The 27,434-nt window shown below is 38.9% G+C and overlaps 1 protein-coding gene and 1 long non-coding RNA gene across 2 annotated transcripts in view; both read left to right on the plus strand.

Annotated features, from left to right (window-relative positions):
* LOC144221326 (uncharacterized) overlaps positions 1-27,434 on the plus strand; it is a 76,097-nt gene that overhangs the window by 24,757 nt on the left and 23,906 nt on the right. The window lies entirely within an intron of this gene.
* Positions 799-27,434, plus strand: LOC144221327 (uncharacterized). The gene is made up of 3 exons (XR_013332035.1): positions 799-825; positions 24,579-24,653; positions 26,551-27,434. It is a non-coding gene; the product is annotated as an uncharacterized LOC144221327 (long non-coding RNA).

The following is a 27,434-nucleotide window of genomic DNA, read 5'->3' on the forward strand; positions in this document are numbered from 1 at the left end:
AGATCTCAGCAAGAGCCCTTGTGATTTGTACTTTATGTCAGCAAATAATTATATGTAGCACATGTTAATACTTCAGAATAAGCCTGTCCTTGGTATTCAAGGATGAATACCCTGTCACAGCCACTGCATCTTATGCATGCTACAGTTAGAGCCCTGATCAAATGGTCCTGTAATGTTAGTTTACACGTCTCTCTTTGACCGGCCTCTGGTCTTCTATTAGGTGCGCACGGTGTCCTCAGAATCTAGCCAAGTGCCAAGTACAGTGTACAAGTGCTCAGTAACGTCACTGAGTGAATAGTTTTTATGGTGAATTTTGTTGTGAGACTTGGGGTGTCTGCAGAGGCGGTCGACTGGCATCTTTGGGGCATTCTCTCTATCTCATGTGCATTTTGTCTCTTTTTATGGGTTTGTCGTAAAGGAGAGCTTGGTTATAATACTGAGTGGTTTTCTCATATTCATTCTATGATTGTTGACAAACTGTGTACACAGCTGAAGTAAATATGTGATAAAGTGGTAAAGGAAGGAGGAAAGGATAAATTAATGGAACAGTTTAACCCCAGAAATGTTTTATGAGTAGTGGCAGGGTGAAGAATTTAATTATAAATATATTTATAAATATGTTTATAGAATTACAGGTTAGATAAGTTCTGCAGAAAAATTTAAGAATAAATACATATACATGTATGTACAATACTTCATATTTACCAATATATACAAATACCCAATGTAACATGATGGAAAATAGACTCATAGATCCATCTGTCCTGTTTCTCACATATCTGTCTCAATTTTAGGATGAGCACTGGCTGTACAAGTATTCCAGAGGTGGTTGAAATTTCATGTTTTATCTTACTCTCCTTTATTTCTATGATTTCTGTTTTGTTTACAAAAGGAATAAAGGTTTTTGTCTACTTTTTTATAGGTGCCTGGTATAGCTTAAAAATACTTGGTTTTTGAGTATATTGGGATGTGGATAAATTTTTTTCATGCTTGTGTTTTGTATTTCTTTCTTTTATAGAAAGGGCTATTCAGGTTTGCATATATATTGATGCAATAATATAGGTTTACTGGAATACCAGTCTCAAATTTAGTAACTTGGCTTGGTAACTGCTGAGGCAACCGTAAGCCAGAGGTGGAGGAAACAGGCTTTCGAGGCAGATGAGTCTTTATTTAGATTTCAGCTCTTCCCCTTACTACTTGAGTAATCATAAGCAAGCTACTTACCACTTCAAAGTGTCAGTTTTCTCATTTGTAAAGATGAGATTATATATTCCTCACTGGATTGTTGTGGTGAATAAATAAAATAATATAAAGTACTATGGAAGTGTTCCGTTAATGATAGATCTTAGTGTAGGAGAACACTTTTCTTCCTTTTAGTATTTGTCTTCCTAGTTATTAATGGGAGTGCTATCATTTTACCTCTTGTTACCTTATTTTCTCTGTGACAATGTTAATACTATAATATTACTAGATAATGTTGTTTATTACATTGATTCATTATATGCCAGGACTTCCTCAGACCCAAATGCACTGTAATGCATTTAAAGTGATGAATTCTGGGTGCCTGGGTGGCTCAGTCTCTTAAGTGTCCGACTTCAGCTCAGGTCATGATCTCACGGTTTGTGGGTTCAAGCCCTGAGTCGGTCTCTGTGCTGACAGCTGAGAGCTTGGAGCCTGCTTTGGATTCTGTGTCTCCCTCCCCTCTCTTTTTGCCCCTCTCCCGCTCATGCTCTGTGTCTCTGTCTCTCAAAAATAAATAAAACCATTAAAAAACTTATCTCCTAAACCATCGAATGGCTCTTGTCATAATTATTTTTAAATTTATGTCATTCGTATGCCTCCCAAGAATATTTAAACCATTATCATAGAGCCCTAGATTTCTAGAACTCCAAGAGACTTCCTGGGACAAGGTTACTCTATTTTCTTGGATATCACAAGCTAGTTTATGGTGTGTGTGTGTGTGTGTGTGTGTGTGTGTGTGTGTGTGTGTGTGTGTATTTTACCTTAACTGAAGCTCCTTATATTCTGTCAATTCAGACTCTATTGCTTTAGCTCATACATCCCTTGAAAGTTGTCCTGAATGACAGAAGGGAAGTTTTTAGGTCATCCAGTTGTAAATGGATTCTGATTTAGAATGTTACTCTGGATGTAACTACCTTATGAGGACTATGTCTCAGATGTTCCTCATCCTAATGGCTTTTCTGACTTCCTCAGCCAACTTCTCAGCCCTTGGTACTTGGCAGTAGTCAGCCAGATAATCTCATGTTTATCACCTAACCCATCATTCTTCTTTGCCATATTCCCTAATCCAGTCTTCTAGAATCTTGTTCTAGGTCCCCAGCCCCAGTCTCATCTTCTTCTTTACTTCTTATCTTCCAGTCATGATTTTGGCATCTTTCTGATGAATTACTGTATTGGGTTCCCAGCATTTCTCAGCATGATAAGTTCTTACTCCTCTGCTAATATGAGAACAGTCAGCAGCTAGGGCCACCTGGCTGGCTCAGTTGGTGGAGCATGCAACTCTTGATCTTGGGTTTATGGGTTGGATGTAGAGATTACGTAAAATAAAGTCTTAGGAAACAACCAACAAAACTAAAAGGCAACCAGTGGAATGGGTATTTGCAAATGACATTTTGGATAAAGGGTTAGTATCCAAAATCTATAAAGAACTGAGCAAACTCAACACCCAAAAAACAAATAATCCAGTGAAGAAATGGACAAAAGACACGAACACCTTTCCAAAGAAGACATCCAGATGGCTAACTGACATGAAGAGATGCTCAACATCACTCATCATCATGGAAATACAAATCAAAACCACAATGAGGTACCACCTCACACTTATTAGAATGGCTAAAATTAACCTCTCAGGAAACAACAGATGTTGGTGAGGATGTGGAGAAAGGGAAACCTTCTTACACTGTTGGTGGGAATGCAAACTGGTGCAGACACTCTGGAAAACAGCATGGAGGTTTCTCAAAAAATTAAAAATAGAGCTACCTTACAACGCAGCAGTTGCACTACTAGGTATTATTCCAGAGGATACACAAATGCTGATTCCAAGAGATACATGCACCCCAATGTTTATAGCAGCACTATCAATAATAGATAAATAATGGAAAGAGTCCAGATGTCCATCGACTGATGAATGGATAAAGAAGAGATGGTATATATATACAATGGAATATTACTTGGTTATCAAAAAGAATGAAAGCTCGACATTTGGAACAACATGGATAGAAATAGAAGGTATTATGCTAAGCGAAATAAATCAGTCACAGAAAGGCAAATATCGTATGATTTCACGCATATGTGGAATTTAAGAAACAAAACAGAAGAACATAGGAGAATGGAAGGAAAAATAAGATAAAAACAGAGGGAGGCAATTCATGAGACTTTTAAATATAGAGAACAAACTTAGAGTTGTTGGAGGGCTGTTGGGTAGGGCGATGGGCCAAAGGGGTGATGGGCATTAAGGAGGGCACTTGGGATGAGTGCTGGGTGTTATATGTAGGTGATAATTCACTAAATTCTACTCCTGAAACCATTATTACACTATGTGTTAACTAACTTGGATTTAAATAAATAAAAAAAATTAAAAATAATTTAAAAAAGAATAAATTAAACCCAAAAAACAAAACAAAAAAATTTTAAAAAGTAGAGCAATCAGCAGCTAAACTTGACCTCTGCTGTTAAGGTCCTGATTCTGGCACAATCATATTGTCTCATCATTATTATTATTATTCCTTCTTTTCTCCCTATCTATTTTCCTCTTTTCTTTTTAAACAAAGGCACTCCCTAAGTCCTGTTAAAGAAAAAATACAGAAGCTTCCTCCCAGTGTCTTTACCCAGGTGAATAGATAAGAGGAAGGGGTGGGGAAGGAATGGTACCACTTGGAACTTCTCTATTTCATGACAAAGAAGAGCCTTAAATGATATCATTGTCCAGGGGGCCCTTTAGGATCTTCCCACTGTCTAGCTGTATGACTTCTAATAGCATATATCAGTTTCTGTTTCATGTATTGATCTAGGGAACATCTAATAGCATATATTTCATGTATTGATCTAGGGAACTTCTAATAGCATATATCAGTTTCTGTTTCATGTATTGATCTAGGGAACAAAAACTCATTGTTTTGGACATTAGTCCCTAAAGTCATGTTAAAATGAATATTGGAGATAGTTTTGAGAGACAAAAATCATCCTTGCCATTTCCTTTTGGACAACTTCAATTACATGGAGGCCAGTGACTGGGGGTGAGTTGAAAAAAGCCTGTAATTCTCTCCTGTGTCTTTTTCATTTACTTTCACATGGAGCACTTCACTTCTGATGTGCCAGGTTACCAGAGGTGTGAGTTTTTTCCCCTCACCAAGGAACTCCATAACACCAGGTAGAATGAAATAATTTAACTCAATTTATTCTTAATTCTGGAGACAGTGTCAGATCCCACAGATTAAGGGCTCAGTCCATGAGATTGCTCCCTGCTTCAGATTCCATTCACAAGTAGTAGTTTTCCAGGTTACCCACAACTTCTTTCTGATGTGGATATAAATTGCAAGTTCCCATGACCTCCTTCCCGTTGGATTTAATTATTTGCTAGACTATAAGAGCTCACAGAACTCAGGGAAACACTTAACTTACATTTACCATTTATTAATGTATTTAAGTGACTAGCCAGATGAAGAGAGATGTAGGGTGAGGTCTGGGAGGGTCCTGAGCATGGAAGCATGTCACCATCCCAGAATGTGGATATATTCAACAACCTGGATGTTTTCTGAACCCCATACTTTGGGATTCTACAGAGGCTTCATCATGTCAGCATGATCAATTGTTAACTCCATTTCCAGCCCCTCTGTCCTCTTCAGAGAAGTTGTGGGGTGGGGATGAAAATTCCAAGCTTCTAATCATGGCTTGATATTTCTGGTGACCAGCCACCATGTTGGAACTCATACAAAATTGCCTCATCAGAGCAAACGATGCTTGCTTCTAGTGCTCTTATCAGTTAGGAAATTACAAGGGTTTAGAAGCCCTGTGTCAGAAACTGAGGGCAAAGACAATTATATATTTTTTCTTTGGTCTCACAGCAGGGTATGGGAAAAAGTAATAGTAAGTCTACATGATTTGTTCTGGTTGGAGGGTGACTGAGGTTTGTGGGCTGTGGTGTACTGTTCAGCTGAGTGGGCAGAAAAGCTGATCCATTGCTTCAGATTGAAGACCAGAGTGAGGTAATTGTGTCTGAGTGTCTGTAATCCTCTGACATGATCTGTCAGTCATGTGAAGCTGGAAAGGGATCTGGTGTGCATTTGTCTCAGCTCTTACTCTTTTACACAGAATATTTCTGACTGAATTAAATCTGAGTTATTGAATGGAAATTGAGTCTAGTTTTAGAGTTAAGGTAAAATATTTGAAAGTAGAATTTCATATATGACAGAGGAGTTTAATTTTTCTGTGAAGTTCCACTTCAATATGAATGTATATATTTTTTGCCTCTGAAAGAATTCAAGCCATACTGGGACATTCTGATGCTCAGAATTTATCCATTAAATTAGGTAGAAGGGTCATAAAACATTCTGTAGAAGCCAGCACTGATATATCACTCTTGAAAGGTGTTAATTTGGTTCTCCAGCTCTGATTTGTTTAGTAGAACATATTAATTGCTTGGTGGACAGAACTAAACCATTTTAGGCTTCAAAAAATTGGAAGCTTTCAAAAATAAATAGCTTGATCATTGTAAAACATTCATTCTGATTACAGCAGCTTATTTGATCAAAGACAGTGTAAGTTTATTCTCAGAATTTTTAACAATTGCTTTTAAAATGGGATTTGATACTGATACAGTTCAAATGAAATACATCTTCCTTCAACAGCTAAATCAAAGGGGTAGGAATAAAATATTGTCACTCTACCCTTGAGGGCATTATCACGTGAAAGTGTAGCAGTCAGGAAGAAGGAAGATGTTTTGGCCCAGGCTGCGCTTCAACTGAGTATTAGAACGATTAATTCTTAATATCGATACCTGCCATTTTCTGAACCTATTGTATGCCTGCCCCACACCTGTGAGTCTTTACATGCATTAACTCATTCAGTCCCCAAAAGACTCACCTACAAACATAAAAAACAAGTGAAGGGACTACAGGCTAGCGAGGTATGCTTTGCCAAATGTCTCTGATTCCTCAAACGGTGCTTTTAACCCCATGACCTCACCATCTTTAATTCCACCTTCCTAGAGGAATCTCCAACTCACTGTTGAACATAAGAATACCATTTCTGCTACCTAACGAATTCAGACAAAATTTTAAAATAACTAAAAATAGTATTGGGACGTGAGAAATGCTCTGTATCTTTTTTCAGCATTACTGAGGTATAATTGACAAAATTGTTATGTATTTCAGGTGTACAAAGTGATAATTTGATATGCATATACATTGTGAAAGGATTCCCATCATCGAGTTAATTAGTACATCCATCACCTCACATACTAACTTTTGTTTTTCATTTTTTTGGTGAGAACACTTAAGTTTGACTTAGAAAATTTCAATTAAATAATACAAGTTATCAACTACAGTACCATGTTATACATTACAATCTCAGACTTCATTCATCTTATAACTGAAAGGTTTTATTCTCTTACCAACCTCTGTTTCCCCCACTCCCAGGCCCTGGTAACCACATTCTCCTCTCTATTTCTGAGTTTGACTTTTTTTTTTTTTTTTTTAGATTCCATATAAATGATACCATGCAGTATTTGTTGTTCTTTATCTGGATTACTTCACTTAGCATAATGCCCTCTAGATTCATCTACATTGCAAATGGCAGGCTTTATCCTTTTTTAAGATTGAATAATATTCCATTGTATATACGTACATGCCACACTTTCTTTATCCATTTATCTATCCATAGATACTTAAGTTCTTTCCATACCTTGGCTCTTGTAAATAATGTGCAGTAAACATAGGAGTACAAATATCTTTTTGAGAGTCTAATTTTGTTTCCTTTGGGTATACTCCCAGACATGGGATTGCTGTATCATATGGTAGTTCTATTTTTAATTTCTTGAGGTAACTCAGTATTGCTTTCCATAGTATTGCTTTTCCAGTTTACATTCCCACCAGTATTTATCCATTCCCAATGTATAAATATTCCTTTTTCTCCACATTCTTGCCAGCGTTTGTTATCTCTTGTATTTTTGATAGTAGGTTTGAGGTGATATCTCATTGTGGTTTTAATTTGCATGTTCCTTGTGAGTAGTGGTGTTGAACTTTTCATTTACCTGTTGGCCATTTGGATATTGTCTTTGGAAAAATGTTTTTTCAGGTATTTTGTCCACTTTTCAACTTGGGTTATTTTATTTCTCATTTTTAAATTTTTGCTATTGTATGAATTACTGGTAAATTTTGGATATTAATCCCTAACCGGATATGTGGTTTGCAGATATATTATCCCATTTCGTAAGTAGCTCTTTTATTTATTTATTTTGATGATTTCTTTTGTTGTGCCGAAGCTTTTTAATTTGATGTAGTCCTACTTGTATAGTTTTTATTTTGTTGCCTTTGGTTTTGGTGTCAAATACAAAAAGAATTGTTAAGACTAATGTCTTACCCCTTATATTATCCTATAGGGGTTTGACAGTTTCAGGTATTACGTTCATATCTTTATCCATTTTGAGTTGATTTTTGTTTATGGTGTAACATAGGAATCTAGTTCATTGTTTGGGATGTGGCTATCCAGTTTTCCCAGTAACATTTACAGAAGAGACTATTCTTTCCCTGTTGTATAGTAGATATCTTGGTTGGCAGTTGTGCTATTTATTAAAGTTTATTTATTTATTTTGAAAGAGAGAGAGAGGGACCCCTAGGTGGTTCATTTGGTTAAGCATCCAACTTTGGCTTAGTTCATGATCTCACAGTTCATGAGTTCAAGCCCTGCATTGGCTCTGTGCTGATGGCTCAGAGCCTGGAGTCCGCTTCAGATTCTGTGTGTGTCTCTCTCTTTCTACCCCTTCCTGGCTTGTGCTCTTTGTCGCTCTCAAAAATAAATAAACATGAAAAAAAGAGAAAGAGAGAGAGAACGTGGAAGGGACAGAGAGAAGGAGAGAGAGAGAATCCCAAGGAGGCTTCACACCATCACCTTGGAGTCCAGCATGGGGTTTGAACCCACAAACTGTGAGATCATGATCTGAGCTGAAGTTGGACATTTAACCAACTGAGCCAGCCAGGCATCCCATTGTTGTTGTTTTTTAAATTTCAGCACTTAATATATCATTCCACTCCCTACTTACTTAGAAGGTTTCTGCTGAAAAATCCACTGATTGTCTTATGGGGCTCCTCTTTGTCTAACAAGTTGCTCTTCTCTTGCTATTTTTAAGACTCTCACTTTATCTCTGATTATAATATGTCTGGGTGTGGGTCTCTTTACATTCGTCTTTTTTTGGTACTCTTTGCGCTTCCTGAATCTGGATATTTGTTTCTTTCTCCAGGTTAGTACTTTTTCAGCTATTATTTCTTTCAATAAATCTTCAGCCCTTTTCCCCTCTTCTCCTTCTGGGACCTCTGTAAATCGTATGTTGCTCTGCTTGATAGTGTCCCGTTAAGTCCCTTCAGCTAGCTTCACCTTTTTCCATTCTTTTTAATTTTGTTTTTTTAATGGATCAGTTCCACTGTCCTGTCTTTGAGTTTCACTATCCTTTCTTCTACTTGATTTAGTCTGCTATTGAACCCCCTCTATTAAAATTTTTCAGTTCAATTATTTTATAGCTCTCTGTTTTTTGTTTTGTATTTCTTAATATTTTCTATTTCTTTGTTGAAATAATCATTTTGTTTATGCATTGCTTTCCTGACCTCAGGAAGCACGTTTAAGACTGTTATTTCAACTCTCACTTATCCCTATTTCATTAAGATTGGCTTCTGGAGATGTATTTTGTTCTTTTGTTTGTAACATATTCCTCTGCTTATTTTCTTTGACTCTCTGTGTTGGCTTATGCACATTAAATAAAATGACCACTTCTCCTAGTCTTGACAGACAGATCTTGTGTGGAGGACGAACCTCATCAATCAGCCGTGCCTAAGCTGGTTATCTTTCAAATCTTTGTGATTGTCCACTTTGCTGTCTTTGTTCTTAGTGGCTCCCAGTAGTTGAGGGTAAGCTAAGACCCATCAGTATCCTAGAGGGGAGGATCACAGTCAGCACCCATTTGCAGGTAGATTAAAAACTGGACCCTTAGGCAGCAGCTAAACCCCTTCGGTGGAAAAACTGGGAGGTGGGCATTTTTGCTTACTCTCTCTGCACTGAACCTGAGTGTATAGCCTCAAAATGGGTAGGTGCATCTATGCCAGTTTAAAAACTGCTTCTTTTTTTGCTGTAGTCCTGTGAGACTCTTGAACGCAAGTCCCACTGGCTATCAGAACTAGGTGATTTGGAGCCCCATCCTTGAGTGATAGCTTTAAAAGTTGGGGCACTAGATGTGTGAATAAACTCCTTCCAGGGAGATGCTGGGGACTTAGTTTGATTGTTGTTATGAGCCAGAGAGAGAAGGCAGGGGAAGTGTCCAACAGCTCTTTTAGGCTCCAGCAAAGATTTCAATCAACACTTACGTGAATGTTAATTAGAAGCTAGACCCTCAGGCCACAGCTTGTAAATCTGTACTCAAATTCCTTCCAGTGAAAGACTGGGAGATGGGTGTTTTGTGTGATTCTAATGCACTGGGNCTGCTCCTTTTTTGTTTGTTTGTTTGTTTGTTTTGCTGCAGTCCTGTGGGAGTTGTGAGTGCAAGCCCTATTGGCTTTCAATGCTAGTTGTTTTTGGGGTCTGTCCCTTTACTCCTCAGGAAGAGCTGGGACTTTGGAGGTTTCTTCTGATTGTATGGTACCGTGCTGGGGTGGGGTTTATGGTGAGAGCCCGTTTCAGACTTTCCTACTTTCATTTGCTAATGAATGTGTAGAAGTCCCCCAGCTAGTTCCTGTTTTTTGTCTCAGAGGGAGTATCTCAGAGGGATATCCGCACATATCTGTACATCTGGTGTGTCCATGGAAGGAGGTAAGTTCAGGGGCTTCCTATGTTTCCGTCTTGGTCCCTCTCTGCCAAATGATCTATATCTTGATCTGGATATGGTTCCTTGTGAATGGAATTGTGTAGAGCTGCACTGAGCTTTGAACTTTTGTGTTTTACTGTATATAAGTTGTACCTCAGTAAAAATTAAAAAACAAAATACTACTAATTTGATGTGTTTGGTGTATTATGTATATAATATTGATTAGGTGTACACCCTGTGTTTGTCTGCCCATGGCCTGTAGAGAGATATTTCTCAAACCCTTGCCATCTCAGGGATGAAATTGTCCACTCTGAGACCTACAGGGGAGAGTTAAAGTCAGGAAGGTATAGCCCTGGAGTGTTCTTGCTGGCTTTAAGTAGGTTTCATCACGTTCCTGCATCACTTTTCTTTTTCTTTTCTGGGAAATAGGTTGATATGAGACTCATATTCAGAGTGACTCTCCATTCTTTATTTCTGTAGTGTCCTATCTCAAGAAAAAAGATATAGTTTGTGTTAAGAGAGAAATTAAAAGGAATGTGTTCCTCTTACAGTATCTTCATCCTGCCTCAGTAATCTGGGTTCAGTCTGATAAACTCAAAAGACTTGCCTTTCATAGCAAAGGAAAAGGAGAGCTAGGTGGAGTCGATTGTTATTCAGGATTTCTTCTTTCCCACTTTGAGAAAATTCAGACATAAAAATTTGAAATTACAAAATTGTCATGATTATGCAGTTTACAAAATAATTTAAGTTCTATAAATATTTGGATCTCTCAAGTAATTGCATATTTGATGGATTATAAATCCCATGACAGGCTAGTGGTTGAAAAACTGTAAAGCTGAAGATTTAGCAGTTACTGTTAATTGAAATATAATCAGAGGCTCCTGGGTGGCTCTGTGGGTTAAGTGTCTCATTTTGGCCCAGGTCATGATTTCACCATTCATGAGTTCAGGCCCCACATCAAGCTATCTGCTGTCAGTGTGTAGCCTGCTTTGGATCCTTTTTCTCCCCCTCTCTCTGCTCCTCCCCTGCTCTTTTTGTCTCTCTCTCTCTCTCTCTAAAATAAATAAATATTAAAAAAAGAAATTTTGTTGAACATAAAGACAATGAAGTATCTTTGAATGAAAATATCCTTAAATGGGAAAGTATGACTTATAAATATTTCAATTTACGCCTAATTTTTGGGAATCTGTTATTTTAAGGGAGATATAAATGTATTGTGAAACATTATTAGAAGAGAGAACCAAGTATTCTTTCTTCAAATTGTAATTTCTATTGTTATAATTTAATTGTACAAATACCTAATTAATATAATAACAAATAACTACCATTTATTGAAAATATACTATGGTGAAGCATTTCTTCCAAGTTTTCTCACTCCTCTGATGTCTTTTCAGGTAGACTTTATTATTATTTCCATTTGATGCTTCCTGATCCTGAAATTCTTCAAAGTATCGATATGTTTTCTGAATCACTAGAGAAAATTGGAATTAGTTACAGTTCTACTCCTATGTGATTGTTATATTGTAACTTAGAAAATTATTGAGAAATTGCATGAAATAATAGGCATATTACTGGATTCATGAGAGAGGAAGTGTGGAGCACAGTGGGACTCCAGGGCCGTAGGGCAAGATAGGCAACCCCTGTGTGCGGTAGTTCCTTGTTAGGTGCGGGTACTGTTCACTGTCCACTTCACAGAGGCGTTCTGACGGTGCAGGAAAATAACGTGTACAGAGGCGTTCTGATCATGCAGGAAACTAACGTGTACAGAGGCGTTCTGACGGTACAGGAAACTAACATGTGTACAGAGGCGTTCTGACGGTGCAGGAAACTAACATGTGTACAGAGGCGTTCTGACGGTGCAGGAAACTAACGTGTACAGAGGTGTTCTGACAGTACAGGAAACTAACATGTCTATAGAGGCGTTCTGACGGTACAGGAAACTAGCATGTGTACAGAGGCGTTCTGACGGTATAGGAAACTAACATGTCTATAGAGGCGTTCTGACGGTGCAGGAAACTAACGTGTACAGAGGCGTTATGACGGTGCAGGAAACCAACATGTGTACAGAGGCGTTCTGACGGTACAGGAAACTAACATGTGTACAGAGGCGTTCTGACGGTGCAGGAAACTAACATGTCTATAGAGGCGTTCTGACGGTGCAGGAAACTAACATGTGTACAGAGGCGTTCTGAAGGTACAGGAAACTAACGTGTACAGCATTTAGAAAAGTGCCTGCACATAGTCAGCTTCATAAGTATTAGTTATTACTGTTATTCCATTCCCTGAAAATACCAGTTAACAGCAAATTGATGTCGTTTGTTAATGCCTGGGATATTATTTGTTCTTTTAAGGAGGATGGGGAATTTGAGGATGGCATAAGGACATATGATTGATATAAAGATATGAACCAGGAAGGAATTATTTAGCTATATTTTTCCTTGTTAAACATTGACAATTTCTCTTGATGGATGGATCTGTTGGTATCCTATCTTTTTTCTCTTCTTTCTTTCTTTCTTTCTTTCTTTCTTTCTTTCTTTCTTTCTTTCTTTCTTTCTTTCTTTCTTTCTCTAGGAAGTAGGGGAAAGGCAGGAGGAAACTAGAATGTCAACCTCTGTAGCTGTAATACAACTTTAAGATGAAAAAAAAAAAAAGATTTTGAGTCCTAGGTTTTACTATTGTCTTCTAGAGTATAAGACAAACTTGGTACACATAAATTTGCCTTTTTGAACTTATTTATAAATGGAATAATGTTACTTTTAAAGGCATTTAGGATTTTATCAAAATGGTGAATAATTCATGTTTGTGATATGCTTAGAAGATCATGAATGCCTTTGCCTTTTGTAAAAAAGCAAGAATGTAAAAGCCTAGTAAACATTTATTTATAAACTGATTACTTTTATGAGTCCAATTTGGTCCTGTGCAGACCAAAAGAGTAATATTTTCTCTCTTGGCTTGGCACAATAGAAGAATGTGTTATTCAAAATTCTAGTTGTGTAAGTTGGGAGAAAAAGTGACATTTATCATTTAATTAGTTCTTTTGACTCAGGATCCAAAACTACAGTCCAAGTTTCCTAATAAGCTGAAGAATGTGAGCAAATGATAACATCTTGCTATTAATAATAATAAAAAAAAACCTAAGGGATCCCAGCAGTTTGTGTTCTGATTTAATTATTAGTAGCATATTTTCCTGGTATATGAATATACAGTGGGCTCTCTAATGCTTCATTATTTTATTCAGTATATAGAAGAGTCTGGTGGGTAAGAATAGACCAAAACTATAGATTGAGAAGCTATTTTTTAAAATTTCGCTGTTGTTTCTTTGTCCCCCTTTTTTTTTGGAGATGGGGGAGACAGATGTTAGTCTCTAAGTCTCCTTTAAGATTAAAAAAATCATGATTCTGTGATTCCATGGCTTATGTGTAAGGTACCTGTTTAAAGTAGGAGAGAAGATGAATTAAATGGTGTGAGGCTGGTGATTGGTATTTGAGTCAATTATTTCAAAAGGGAGATAAAGTCTAAAGAGGTTATTCGGGATTCTTGTCTGGATGCTATCTTGGAAAACAAATAAAATTAAATAAATAAAAAATAGATCTGTAGGATTAGTTGGATTCTAAGAATTTGTAGTTAAAAATATTTGAGAGATTTTTTTGTGTGTGTTTTCTTTCTGGACACAGTTCATGTAGTGCTTTATAGGATAAGGCAGAGTGAGAGAGAGAGAGAGTCCCTGTGTGTATTTTGGTGCCCATATAAGCCATGTGAAACAGCGGTAAATGCTGGTAGAATTTCAATGAATAACCTAGTGCCTAACCACATTGGTAGTACTTGGTTTAAGACTCAGCTCTTCTCCTTGGACTTTGAATTGCCTCCTCTTTTTGATATCTGGCTTTGTAGCTAACTCATAACTGCGATGACCCATGCCTTCAGAGGCTTCCTATGTGACCACACGTGGATGACCCTGTTCCCTATCCATGATATAGTCATGAGGTTCTCATAGAAGACTTGACATACACTTCTTACTTCTTTTAGGGACATGATATTATCTGTACCTGTTTTGCTAAGTGCTATAAGCCTGAAGAATATATAGGGACCATGTATTTTAGGCCAAGTGTGTAACAAAGGCATTAGTAGGAGTAACAAAGATCCCTCAAACCTCAGTAGATTAAATAAGAAAAAAAAAAGAGATTGCTCATGGGTTGTAGGGGCTCTACTCTTAGTTTCATTCCACTTATCTTATGATTCCACAAATCAGCAAGATGCTTCAAGATTTACTATGGTTGTCAAAGTGTAGAGATCAAAGTGTCACATTAGCAATTAAATGTTCTAGCTCAAAATGACACATTCCCACAGCTCATTGGTTAGAGCTACTTGTGTTGCCCCATACACATGCGGTGGACTCAGGGAAGTGTAGTTCTCTCATATTCCACAAGTAGAGCAGTGCTGGTTTGGGTGAATCGTGGATGTCTCTGCCTCACCATTCTCAATGTATACATGATATTGTAAATTCACAACAGTACATTTTATACATTGCCTAGGAATTATTCAGAATGTCTATGAAGTAAACTCTTGCCATGGCATCTCTGCCCCAAACATATACACTGTTATGTGCTGCTGACCCATGTTTGATGCTTTAAATGGATTTCGTATTGGAGCTGGATTTGCACTGAGCCCATTACATTCTATGAATTTGCAATTTATTACATCAGTTCTGACCATGGGTAAATCTGTGAGGAGAGCAACTTGAGTTGGGAATAGGCAGCAACCTGAATTTAGTCGCCCACCTGAGAAATGAACCAGTTCTTGGTTTCATTTGGGTTGTGTTCTAACGAAATGCACCCATCCTTTGCCCTAGTCCAGCCTCAGGAATCTTAGGGTGTCACGTGAGCATGAGTTGAGTTCCCCAATCTTCCTCCTTCTTACTGAAGTGAGGAATTGAGAACAGTTTTCTAGACTTTCCATGTAAGGAGACTGAGGTAGACTGATGGTGAGGAGATGATGTCTGGCCGTCCTGAGAGCGGTGTGAGCTTTTACTCCTGCGCCTGAACCCACAATATGGAATTTGTAAATTGGAGAGAATCTTGCTGGCAAATGGAAGTTTTGCTCTTCTAATTTTTTATAACTTTTGGGGTATAATAAAGGTCATCCAATTTTTCAGATTCATCCATCTAAACTTTTCTGGTCCATCTGTTTTTGTCCTGGCACGCACAGTAGTAAATTCTTCATTTCAGAGCTGCTTCACTGCTCTTCCAGAACAGAGAAAAGAGAGCACTCAGAATTATTATTAATTTCTAAATAAAATGGGCCAGGTCTTATGCTCTCCTAAAAATGGAAACAGGTTTTTTTTCACAAACCATACAGGGGGTAAGATTTTAGTGTGGTTTGTGGGAGAGTGGCTGTCAAACTCTTTGTATGAAAAGGCAATTAACTGTTTTTAAGCTGGCAGTGGGGCCCTGGAGAAGGGGGAGGGGTGGGAGATGAGAGGGTCAGGTTCCGATTCCCTTCGGCAGTCCATGTGGCTCTTTCCTGGCAGAGCGCCCCTTGATGTCAAAGTGAGCTGTGTGAGCCAGGAATGAGGCAGTGTGAGCAGAATTAGATACCAGGTCTGAGCAGTTTGCGTTTTTCTCTCTTTTCCTTCCCCTCCTTTTGTTTTTTACAATGCCAGTTCTCAAAATAAAGGAATTTTGCTTTCTGCACAGAGTAAATCTTAGAAAATTATTCTGAAATGCTGCATGAAGCCCTAGGGGACAGTATTTTTGGATATGGAGCTGAGTGCAAAGTTGAAGTTCAAAAGGGACAAATTGAACGAGGGTTACTGTTATTAAAACTTGGCTGAGTTGGAACCTTACCTTTAAATTTGGTAAGTTTAGCTGGTCATTTGGAACCAGCATGGAAAACAAGGTCAGTCACTCTTTAGGTATTTGTTTTTGTCTCTGCCATCAACCTGCTTGGTGTCCTTGGAGGAGACCCTTCAAATCAAGTTCTTCATTTACGAAGTCAGAGTGGGTAGGGGTTCAAAAGGGGCCCGGAAAAATGCAATTTTAATCAAGCCTTTATAATGCTTTGGTTACATGGTATACATTGTACTGTGCCTAATAAATGATGTTTAATCAGAAGGATGCTTATGAAAGGGCTGAGGAAATATGGTAATTAGCACTATGGGACCAGACGTAATTAAGTACAAATGGTGCCTCAAGGTCATCTGGTCCTAACATTTGCTTCATGGCAGGAACAGTTCCAACCATCAGATTGAGTCCTTTCGTTTGATTCTGCTGATCATACTCAGTTGCCAGTGGGATGAAGAATGTGTTTGTGATTTAATATTGTGATATACTGTACTATATATTGCTGTATTTTTAAGGTCTTACCCTGTACCAGGCATTGTACTATAAATGCTTTGTAGGTATTAACTCATTTAATTGTCACAATAGCTTTATGAGTAGAATTTAAAGATAGATACAGTGTTTACTGTTTTCATAATAAATAATTGGTTATGTTAAAAATTGAAATAATTTCACACTTACATAGAAAAGTTACAAAAGTAGTACCAAAAAAAACTTTTTTTCTCTAACCATTTGAGAGCAAGTTGCTGACATGATGCTCCATAACCCTGAATGCCAAGGGTATTACCTGACCTCCGTTGCCATGGATGGTACATTATAGCCATGGAACTCACAGACCCATTCAAGTCTGCCATCCTTATAATGAAGAGAGTCGATCCAGGACCATATCTTGGATTCACTGGTCATGTCTTTATGGATTCCTTTAGTCTGGATTAGTTCCTCATTCTTTTCTTGAGTTTTGTGATCTTGAACTTGTAAAGAGCTTAGGCTGTTTTGTAGTATGTCCATTAATTTGTGTTTGTCTAACAATTACTCATGATTAAATTCAAGCTATACTTCTTTAGAAGGAATATCACAGAACTGATGCTTTGTTCTCATTGTATTCTATCAGATAGTACCCACAATTTTATTTGTCTTATTGCCAGTAATAACCTGGATCCCTTGATTAAAATACTGTCAGGTCCATCATAGAGTTACTCTGTATCCCCTCTATAATCACTAAGTATTTTGTGGGGAGGCACTGTAATACTTGTAGATATTCTATTTCTGATCAAACTTTCACGTACTGGCCTTAGTATCCTTTAATGTTTCTTGGGTAAATTAATTATTATTTTCATGATTACCAAGTGAAGATTTTCTGATTCTATAATTCCTCCCATATTCATCAGATGGCATCCTGTTGTAAGGAAAAGATTTCTTGTGTGTGTGTGTGTATGTATGTATGTATTATGTGTGTCAGTATAGACTCATGGATTCTTTTTTATTTAATGGTTTAAATTCTATTGCTATCTTTATTCAGACACTCACACAGTCCTAAATTGGCCAGCGGGAGCCTCTTTAAGTTGGCTTCTGTGTCCTTTTAATGTGTGCTCATCACTGTGTAAGCGCTTCCTTACCATCTGAGATGACAGAATCCTCCAGGCTCATCTGGTATTTACCCTGCCTCAGCCCGGGAATCCGCCATTTCTGCAAGGAGCCCTGAGTTCCTTGTAACCGGGACAGTTTGTAGCAGTCAGGATGTGGGTGCTAGGTGTGCTCATTACTACTGAAGTGTCAGACCCTCTCAGTCCACAGAGCTGGGGAGTATGTATAGATACAGCTACTAGACTTGTTTCTATAAGTATTTGTATATTGAAAATTTGAGTTCATGGGAATCTACCCCCAAAACCAAGAGCACATTGTACACACTGTATGTTAGCCAATTTGACAATGAATTATATTTTAAAAAATCTTGAGTTCATATCAACACTTCAAATTCAAATTCAGCAGCACAGCATTATACTTTTTCTTCCAACCCCCATTAGCCTCTATATGCTTACATACATGACCAGTGTCTGCTTTATGTACAGATCTTGCCAGTCACCATCTCCCGCCCTTCTAGATTTCTACTTTTTACTTTTCAATCTAATGCCTTTTAGATTGAATTTTTCATAAAGGGAGAGAGGGAGGGGGAGAAGGAAGAAAGAATTTCTAATTTTTTAATTTTTAAAGCTGATGCTGGTAGAACTTGTTACTAATTCTTTTGGTTTTCACTGAAAAGTGGTATCTCTTGCATGTATGTAAAATAAGTTCTATTTCCTTCTAGCATGTGCATCTTAGTGTAAACAGGTTGCTCTAATTAGGATGCTTGTCTTTATATAGCAGAGGCCCCAAATAATTTTGGTTAAGACAACACAGAATTTTTTTTTTAAGACAGAATTTTTTAAACTAACACTAAGTATTTATTGGTTAGGCCATGTTAAAAGTGTCCTATGGAAGTGCACAGTCTTGATAAGTCTAGCTATTTAAAAAATTTTTTAATGCTTATTTATTTTTGAGGAGAGAGAGACACAGAATGTGAGCAGGGGAGGGACAGAGAGAGAGAGGGAGACACAGAAGCTGAAGCAGGCTCCAGGCTCTGAGCTGTCAGCACAGAACCAGATGTAGGTCTTGAACCACGAGATCATGACCTGAGCCAAAATGGGACACCTAACTGACTGAGCCACCCAGCTGCCCTGATAACTCTAGCTTTTTAGGCAAATTCAGACACAAGTGTAATCTACCTTACATGCCAAAACTGTTCTTCAGGGCTTTTATATTGCTTTATATAAATTATGGCTCATTTTGGCTCAGCAGTGCTAATCTCACTTAAATTGATATCTTAAAAAGGTAAACATATTCATCAAATGTTAATTTTGTAAAACAGCTACATTTTACATAATTTACTCTGACAAAACTGTAGACTGTGAGTTTTCTGTGTCAAGTAGCATTTTGTGTGTTTTGTGGTTCATCAAACTGTTGTTATAAGGTACAGAATCATACAGCAATAGGAACCCAAACTGAGAAGGGGTTGGGGCAGTTCAGAGAAGGCCAGACTCAGGAAAAAACCCCTAGACTCCAAACATGCTGCTGCAAATATTTATGCAGGCTTTTTATGTAAAACGACTTCATTAATTGAGACCACACCATGTGCCTGTATGCTTATTGTGACATAACCACATCGCCTGATAGAATCCTCTCCTAACATAAAGGGCTTTCAGAGTTTTGGAAGTATGAGTTCTGGCTTGGCATTCGGCTGACTGGAATGCGAGTCTTGGAATTTTTGTCGGTAGGACTTTGCTCTGATTTTCTGTGCTTGTTTCCACCTTGCAGGATGGAAGCAATGTGCCAGCTTACAGTTTGTTCACGTATGTTACTAACTTGAGAGGGATTTATGACAGGTGTGAGGGATGCCAGAGATTGTGTAGCGTATGGTTTTCTAGCTTTTTGCAAGTAGTAGGTCTCTTTTCTAAAGAATCCATGCATGGAAGTCTTTTTAAATAGCTATAGCTAAAAGGTTAGGGTGAATCTAATTTGCTAATACCATGCTCAGGCCTGGCCCATTTGGCCTCACGTTTCCTTCAGGACACCTGGGGTCTGCAGAGCACAGTTTGAAAACCCCTGAGCTTGTCCACCTCACTCCCAATTTCTAGTCAATAAAAACCTGGACCTGGACATAAAATGACTTATCAGAAGTCAGACAGAGAACTTGCATTGGAGCTGAGATCCAATCCCTGGTCTTGGGACTCCCAAACAAGTGTTCCTTCCATTAAACCAAGTTTTATTGCTATTTTACATTTTTACTTTATTTTTAATAAGCTCCAAATAATAATAATAATAATAAGTTTTATTTTTAGTAAGCTCTATGATCTACTTAGAGGTCATTATGCTTTTTAACCTATCATTCTTTTCTATTCTCTTTGTTGAAGTGTGTATCCATTTATTTGTCACAAGAGTACTCATTCTTGGGTGAATTGTTGCCACTCAAAACAGCATGGCAAAGGGGCGCCTGGGTGGCTCAGTTGGTTACGCGTCCGACTTCGGCTCAGGTCATGATCTCACGGTTTGTGGATTCGAGCCCCGCATCGGGTTCTGCGCTGAGAGCCAGCTCAGAGCCTGGAGCCTGTTTCAGATTCCGTGTCTCCCTCTCTCTCTGAGCCTCCCCTGCTTGCTCATGCACTCTCTCTCTGTCTCTCAGAACTAAATAAAATATAAATTACAAAAACAAAAACAGCACGGCAGAGCTTTGTAGTTACAACTGCTCAATACCTCCCTTCCTGGTCCCAAACATCACTCTTATTGTTTTCCAGTACTAGTATTTGGGGTGATATTTAATGCCTCCTTTTCCTTACCTTACCATCCACTCATTTAGAAAATCTAAGTCTCCATAAATTATTTCAGCTGAACAAATTGGATGTTGTATTTTTTCTAACAACAAACTGAAACTGACTGTCAGCTACATCTCCTTGTTGCACTGAATACTGTGAATACAGATAAATAAGATGGAAGATTCTGGCAGTCCTTCCTCCCTCTTCTCTCTCCTCTCTACCCCATCGGCCTCTTCACGAGCCCACAAACTAATGGGGAAGGGAGGTCCCGATGACAGAGCCAAACTCAGCTGGACCATGAAAGCTTTCTCACATATGGGTCTTTTCCCCTTGATTTTGCTCATTCAGTTATTGGTGGGTTTCGGTTAGAATGGCTCGCCAACCACACTCTCTCATTATATTTGTTGTCCATCTCTTTGCTCTCATTATCCAGTGAGTCAAAAGCCAAGTACTGATATGAGTGCTTAAAGACCTTCCATTATGTTTCCCCTGCCCGCGCATCCCAATAAGAGCACGTACCTTCTATTTCCTTCTTCCTTCCCTCTGTCCCTCAACCAGATTCTCCCTTCAAGTCCTGCTTTCAATTTATGAATCACTCTTGGATCAGTGGTTTTCATATAGTTTTCCTTCATGCTTCATTTGGAAACATTAGTTTGTAAATCCGTCAAAAACTACCCAAAATCAATTCTGTAGGAAGCTCTTATTAATCCTGTCCTACCTACCTCCACAAATAAAAGCATCATAATCTTGGCCTTGCCCAAGAGTTTCCACAGACTCATTAGGAAGTAACATGACCTTTTATTTTGACATTTGTCCTGTTGGGTCTTTAATTTTTTTTTTATATTTATGGAAGTTGAAATAAAAAGCCCTGTGAAAATATTGTATTTTGTGTAAGGATATTAATTGGGGCATTGTTCACAATAGTATAGTTATAAACTTTGTGAATTATGTGACTGATCATTTGTGAATGATTTGTGAATCATTATCATGAGTCTCATTTTGCTCTGGTTGCCAGGAAGCTCAGAGCAAAATGTGTGGCTAATGAGAAAGTGGTTAGAAGTTCACAGTATTTGCTGCTTTTTTCAACTTTTCCCTTTATTTTTCTCCCCTATTTCCTTTTGCCTTCTAATTTCCTCTGTATTTTTGTTTAATTTCACCATAAGTAATTTCTCCTACATGTGTTTATAAACCACCTTAATTCACTTTTGGAAAAAGGTGTAGCAAAACAAAACACAGTTGCTTACTAAGCTTAGATTTAAGTAGGTTAGATAAATGTAAAGAAAGCCTGTGATTCTTGATATTCTGAATGGCTTCAACTCAAGTATGGGACTCTAGTGTGTACTTGGGGATGTTGGCCAAAGAGCTGAAGAGAAGACATTTTATTTATTTAAAAAAAAATTTTTTTTAACGTCTTATTTATTTCTGAGAGAGAGAGAGAGAGGCAGCATAAGCAGAGGAGGGTCAGAGAGAGAGGGAGACACAGAACCCGAAACAGGCTCCAGGATCTGAGCTAGTTGTCAGCACAGAGTCCGACGCGGGGCTCGAAGACACGAACCGTGAGATCATGACCTGAGCCAAAGTTGGATGCTTAACCGACTAAATGTAAAGTAATATTATTTATTTAAGATGATTTTAGAGAATTTTTGGAGAGTGTGTAAGAAGGCTGTTTGTTCTGTATGGAGCTTTATATCTATTTTTTTCTTTCAAAATCTGCTTTAAATGATGCTTTTCCTTTGGAAGAACTGGTTGTATAACTTATAAAGTTGTATTTAATGATCAATACCCACATTTGCTTTTGAAGCTGGCATATGTGTATGCATTTTCCAAAACCTGCCTTCCAGTGCTGTAGTCTATACTGTTGTAAATTCAAGTTTGTGGTTTCATGATGTTGAGGAACCTGCAGTTGGAAAAGTAGATGTGTTCTGTCGATGCTAATCAAAGTGACAAATAGTGTTTCATTGAAAAAAGCAGCTGGTAAGCAAAAATTTTAGGGAATGATTAGGTTACTTGAGGCTGAAAAAACAATGTCTTAGTCCACAAGCACTTATATATAGAGAGAGCGTGCATGGTATGTAAGGACTTTCTTGCTACACATGTGATTTATAGCAAGTAAGTTATATCAGATGGTATCTCTAAGAGGATTTTACACATTTGCATGCCCAAGAGCAACTGGAAATAATGACTTTAATTATTCAGTAAATGGTAGGCATTAAAAAGTCTAACCTTATCCAATGAACACTGTTTGGAGCCAGAAATAAAATTATCAATATCCCATGAGCTCTGCTACTAGACTGCATGGGTCAGATATTGGGTCTTGGAAGTATGCTGCCCGCTGAGACTGCCAAACAATTATTTTTGGAACCCTGGGCTCTTTTCAGAGGTATAGAAAATGTTCCAACTATATATGAGGTAGTGATCATGATGATGGTGATGATGATGATGGTAACATAAGGTGGCCAGCATTTATATAGCCTTACTCCATGCCAAACACTGTGCTAAGCATTTTACATTTGTTACCTCATTTAATCCTAACATCAGCCCTACGAGGTGGGTTTTATTATCTTCATCTTTACGGATGAGGAAATAAAAGGTTAGGGAGTTTAACTGACAGGGTAGGCTAACTGCTCTTAATACTTCAACGTCATGTTGTCCAACACAGTCAAGGTCTAGTTCTCTCCAATGAAATGAGGGCCCAGGAGAGCATGCTCTGCTCCATGCAGCCTTCTGAGTACAGGTTCTTTCCGTCCAGTGGTTCTGCCATCCTTAGGCTCCAGGGTCCACCCTGGGATCCTCTGCCCCTGGTGGGAGCTGAAATTAGTGAATGTATAGAGGAGGAGTGCTTGTTTTAAACTGCTGTGTCTGGGGATGACACACATCACTTTCACACATATTTCATGGGCAAGGACTTGGTAATATGGCCACACCTAATTTCAAAGAAGCCTGGTACTTAGGTGATTCCAGGCAGAAGAGGACACAGGCGTGATGAGCGTGTAGACAGGGTCTGTCACAAGAGGCTGGACCAGGATCATATATCTGCTAAGGGGTAGAGCTGAGATGCAAACTCAGTGCCTTCCTCTTCAGTAAAACATGCTAAAAGGACCCATAAAGCAAACATCCTTCTAGTGAAGGAGCAAAATTACATTGTTGAGCTTAAGGTTTATGTTATAATTTGAACTAAGAAAGGGACCTAAATCTAGAGGTTAAATTTACTGCTCCTACGATGAGAACATTAATTGCTTTTATGAGATGGGCTTGAAAAGGTCAAACAGGATTTCAAGAAGGGCTTTTTAGTGTCACCAAGAATCTGACAGGCGACAGTCAGCCTGGGGTAGACTTCCTGCCTTAAATAATGAGCACTAAGACTCCTTGTTGTATTAGTGGCAGAAGGCATTTCATAGAGGCCATTTGGGTGAGTTCATTCATAAGGACACACATGTCTCCAATGATAATTCAATCACACATGGTAAAAGAAATGAGTAATTTTTGTTAACAATAACAACAAAATTATGCAGTCACAAATGGTAAAAGAAATGGGTAGATTTTGTTAACAAAACCACAAAATAATTATGTCTGTGTATTAAATATGTACGTGTGTAGTGGATTGAACCAAATGAAAAGGCAGTATTTGATGGTTTTTGACTTACAGAAAGGCTGTTTCACATGGTCAACCTAATATTTATAGGAAATGAGTGTGTACTTTAACTGGTATTCTGTTTCATAATGCAAGCTCAGTGCTTATCAGGTAGTCTCATTGTGCCCACAGGAAATCCCAAGCTAAAATGACCCCGGATACATTAAGTAGGGAGACGGCTCAGTCTCCTGCTGGCCAGGGTGACTAGTAGCCTTCTTCGTGAACAGTTGAAGCAGGATCTCTTCAGGTGGGAGTGTTCTTACCCCTCCTTTCATTTCTATGGTGAAGCTTTGTCACTGTTCCAAAAATGCCCTACTTCATTCACATTCGTCAGTTTGGTTGTTTGGAAAGCAGCTTTTGAGTGTGAATGTTTCAAAGAGAAATTGTCCGACATATTACTACCAGATAAGAGGACCTTTGTTTGCTCGCCAGTGTAAGGCTGTGATATCCCAAGACAGAGAACAGAGAAGTGTTAATGAAGAGGAGCAATGTGTTAGGAGGTGGGGGCTTCAGAAGTTCTAGGCTGTGGGTCGTTTGAGGATGCTGTGACTGATTTGGAGCCACCGGTTGGAAGAAGGGGCAGAGAAAGGGAACTGGGGTGATGTTGGAGAGAAGTTCATCCTGATCTCAGTATTGCGCAGGGCTGGTTTCACAGTGGCTGCCGTGTCACAGGAGGAGAGCTTACTTTCTGTAGCTTCTGCACCTGCTGATTCTGAAAATCTGTGTGTTATAAACAGTTTGTGAAGCATGGGGTACTGATAGATGACATCTACTTCTAACTCCAGGAAGATAGAAGAGCTGTGTGGAAAGAGGTAAGGTACCTGTTGAGGGGCGGTTCGAAAGGTAAATAATTATTGGCCACATTTCCTTTGTTTTCCCGATTTCATATATTCTCTTCCATTGTCCTCAAACTGTTCTCTTATCCACCACCACTCAGCTTTTCCTTTAACTCTCCAAAATCAACATATAGGATGATACTGGGACCTCTTATGTTTGAGTGTTCAGTCCTTGGCATCTTTTTTAAAAGTTTATTTTAGAGAGAGAGTGTGCACCTGTGTACATGAGGGGGTAGGGCCCGAGAGGAAGAAAGAGAATCTTAAGCAGGCTCCGTGCCCAGCATGGAGCCCATTGTGGGCTCAGTCCTGTGGCCCTGGGAGCATGACCTGAGCTGACTTCACGAGTCGAATGCTTAACCGACTGAGCCACCTGGGCATCCCAGTCCTTGACATCTTTTATTCCTCTATTTTTATTCCCTTGGGAATCTCATCATGTCTCATGGCCTTAAAAATAAACTGTTAGCGTAAGAGTCTTAAGCTTATATATTTATTTCAGATTTCTCACCTTTATCTTCTGATTCACGTGTCTGGCTTGGGTGTCTGTCTTCATTGTAGGCATGTCAGACACAACACAAATTGCATTTCTTTTTTTTTTTAACTTTTTTTTTTAATATTTTTTATTTATTTCTAGGAGAGAGAGAGAGAGAGAGAGTGAGCAGGGGAGGGTGAGAGAGAGAGGGAGTCACAGACTGAAACAGGCTCCAGGCTCTGAGCTGTGAGTCAGCACAGAGCCCGACACGGGGCTCGAACCCACGAACCGCGAGATCATGACCTAAGCGAAAGTCGGACGTCCAACCGACTAAGCCACCCAGGCACCCCCACAAATTCCATTTCTAACTTTCCCCGTTGCCTTCCTCTTCTCAATAGATGACAGTTCCATCTTTCTGATTGCTCAGGTCAAAAATCTTGGGAAATATGCTTGCATCCTTTTTTTTTTTTTCTCATAGTACACGTGTAATCTGTCAAAATGTCATTAATATTACCTTGAAAATACATCCGAAGTTCCGTGGAGACGGTATAATGTGTTTCCTGTGCTCCTGCACGGGGCTCCTAGCTGCTCTCCCGTTTTCCTTTCCACCCTCCTTAGCACCTCCGCCAGAAGCGTCAAAGCCCTTCTCTGCCCAGCGCAGCGCCCCCTAGGGCTCTCAGAGGGAAAGCTGACGTTCTTACAACGGCCCCAAGGCCCTGTGACCAGCCCCTGTGACCTCACTTCCCCACCGTCTCTCGTAACTCATCCATCCCTCCTCTTCCTCTCTAACTGCACCCTGGCCATACGGCTTCGCTGATGTTCCATGATCAGAATGGACTTAATCTTATCCTAGGGTCTTTCTGCTGGCTGCTCCTTCTGCCTCCAGACTTACACATGGGTAACTCCCTCCCCACCTTATAGTTTTTGCTGAAATGTCGTCTTTTCAATGAAGTCTACTCTGGCTACTTTGGAGAAAGCTATAACTCTTCTCTCTGTCTTGACTACAAATCTCCTACCTAGCTTTGCTGTTTTCCATAATATGCACCACCTTCTAATATGATATGCCAATATATACCATGTCATCTACCTTTTTATATGTGTAAGTTTTGGAATCTATTATCACTAGAATATAAGCATCATAAGGATACAGAAGTTTTTTGTTTCTTTCTGGTGAACCTAAATGAGACTGGCACATAGTAAATGCTCAATAAATATTTGTTGACTGATATATTTATTATGTGGAGGTTAATTATGTAATATATATTTGAATGACATCATCATACAATTTGTATGAAACTCATTGAATACTTGCTTTTGGAATTAGATATAAGTAAAGAAAACAATGGAATGTATTAGTTATTCATTGGGAAACTTTAAAAGGACAATGATCTATTCTGCCTTCAGTAGGTGTTTAAACTCGAACTGTCACTTCTGCCTCCTTTAACGATGGACCAGGTAATTTGGAACAACACTCTTGCTGACATTGACTGAAAAAGCTTGACAAAATATTTTAAAATCTTTTAAAAATCACCAAGAACTGACAAAATAGTAAAGAATTACCTTGCCCAGACCTGTAAGAAGACAGACCTACGGAACACAAGCCTGGCACTGGGATCACTTGTGCTTCGTGGGGAACATTTGCCCGGGCACCGGTCGCTGCGAGTCGGCTTGTGATAGCCTCGGAGCGCAAGGGCGGCCGACAGTCGAGTTCAGTGATGCCACGAGTGGGGTCCACGGAACCCCGACTGTGGGGACGGCACCGGAAGGCTGCCCTCTAGGAGTGAGAGTGAACCAGACAAAAAGCAACCCGTGTATGGATTCCGGGCAGCCTTCCAATTATCCCCGGGCTCGCGAAGTTCAAACCCTGAAGTCTGATCAAGTGCACCAGCCATCTAGGGTCCGCCTGAGGCCCTAGCAGAAGCCCACGAGTCTTCCCGTAGAGGAGGGCAAAGGTCATCCTCAGCCTCAAATTATTCCTGCGAGGGCGCTTTTCTTTTCTCAGTGATCATGCCCACAACACTGTTAAAGACAGACCGGAAAACACGAGTGAGAACCAGCATCAACGTAACAGACCGCCAAAACGTGCGGACCAGAGGCGGACCCGCAGAAAACGTGTCTATTATGATTATGGAGATGAAACTCAGTCTTAAATATTTCATCAAGAAACTGAAAACTGTAAAAAGTGATACTTCAAATTTTAGAGACTGAAATAGAAATTCTAAAGTTGAAATATATAGTAATCAAACCGGAAGTGTTTTTTTCCCCACTAATATTCTCTAACAATGAAA

The sequence above is a fragment of the Crocuta crocuta genome, unplaced genomic scaffold (assembly GCF_008692635.1).
Source record: "Crocuta crocuta isolate KB4526 unplaced genomic scaffold, BGI_CrCroc_1.0 scaffold20, whole genome shotgun sequence".
NCBI lineage: Eukaryota > Metazoa > Chordata > Mammalia > Carnivora > Hyaenidae > Crocuta > Crocuta crocuta.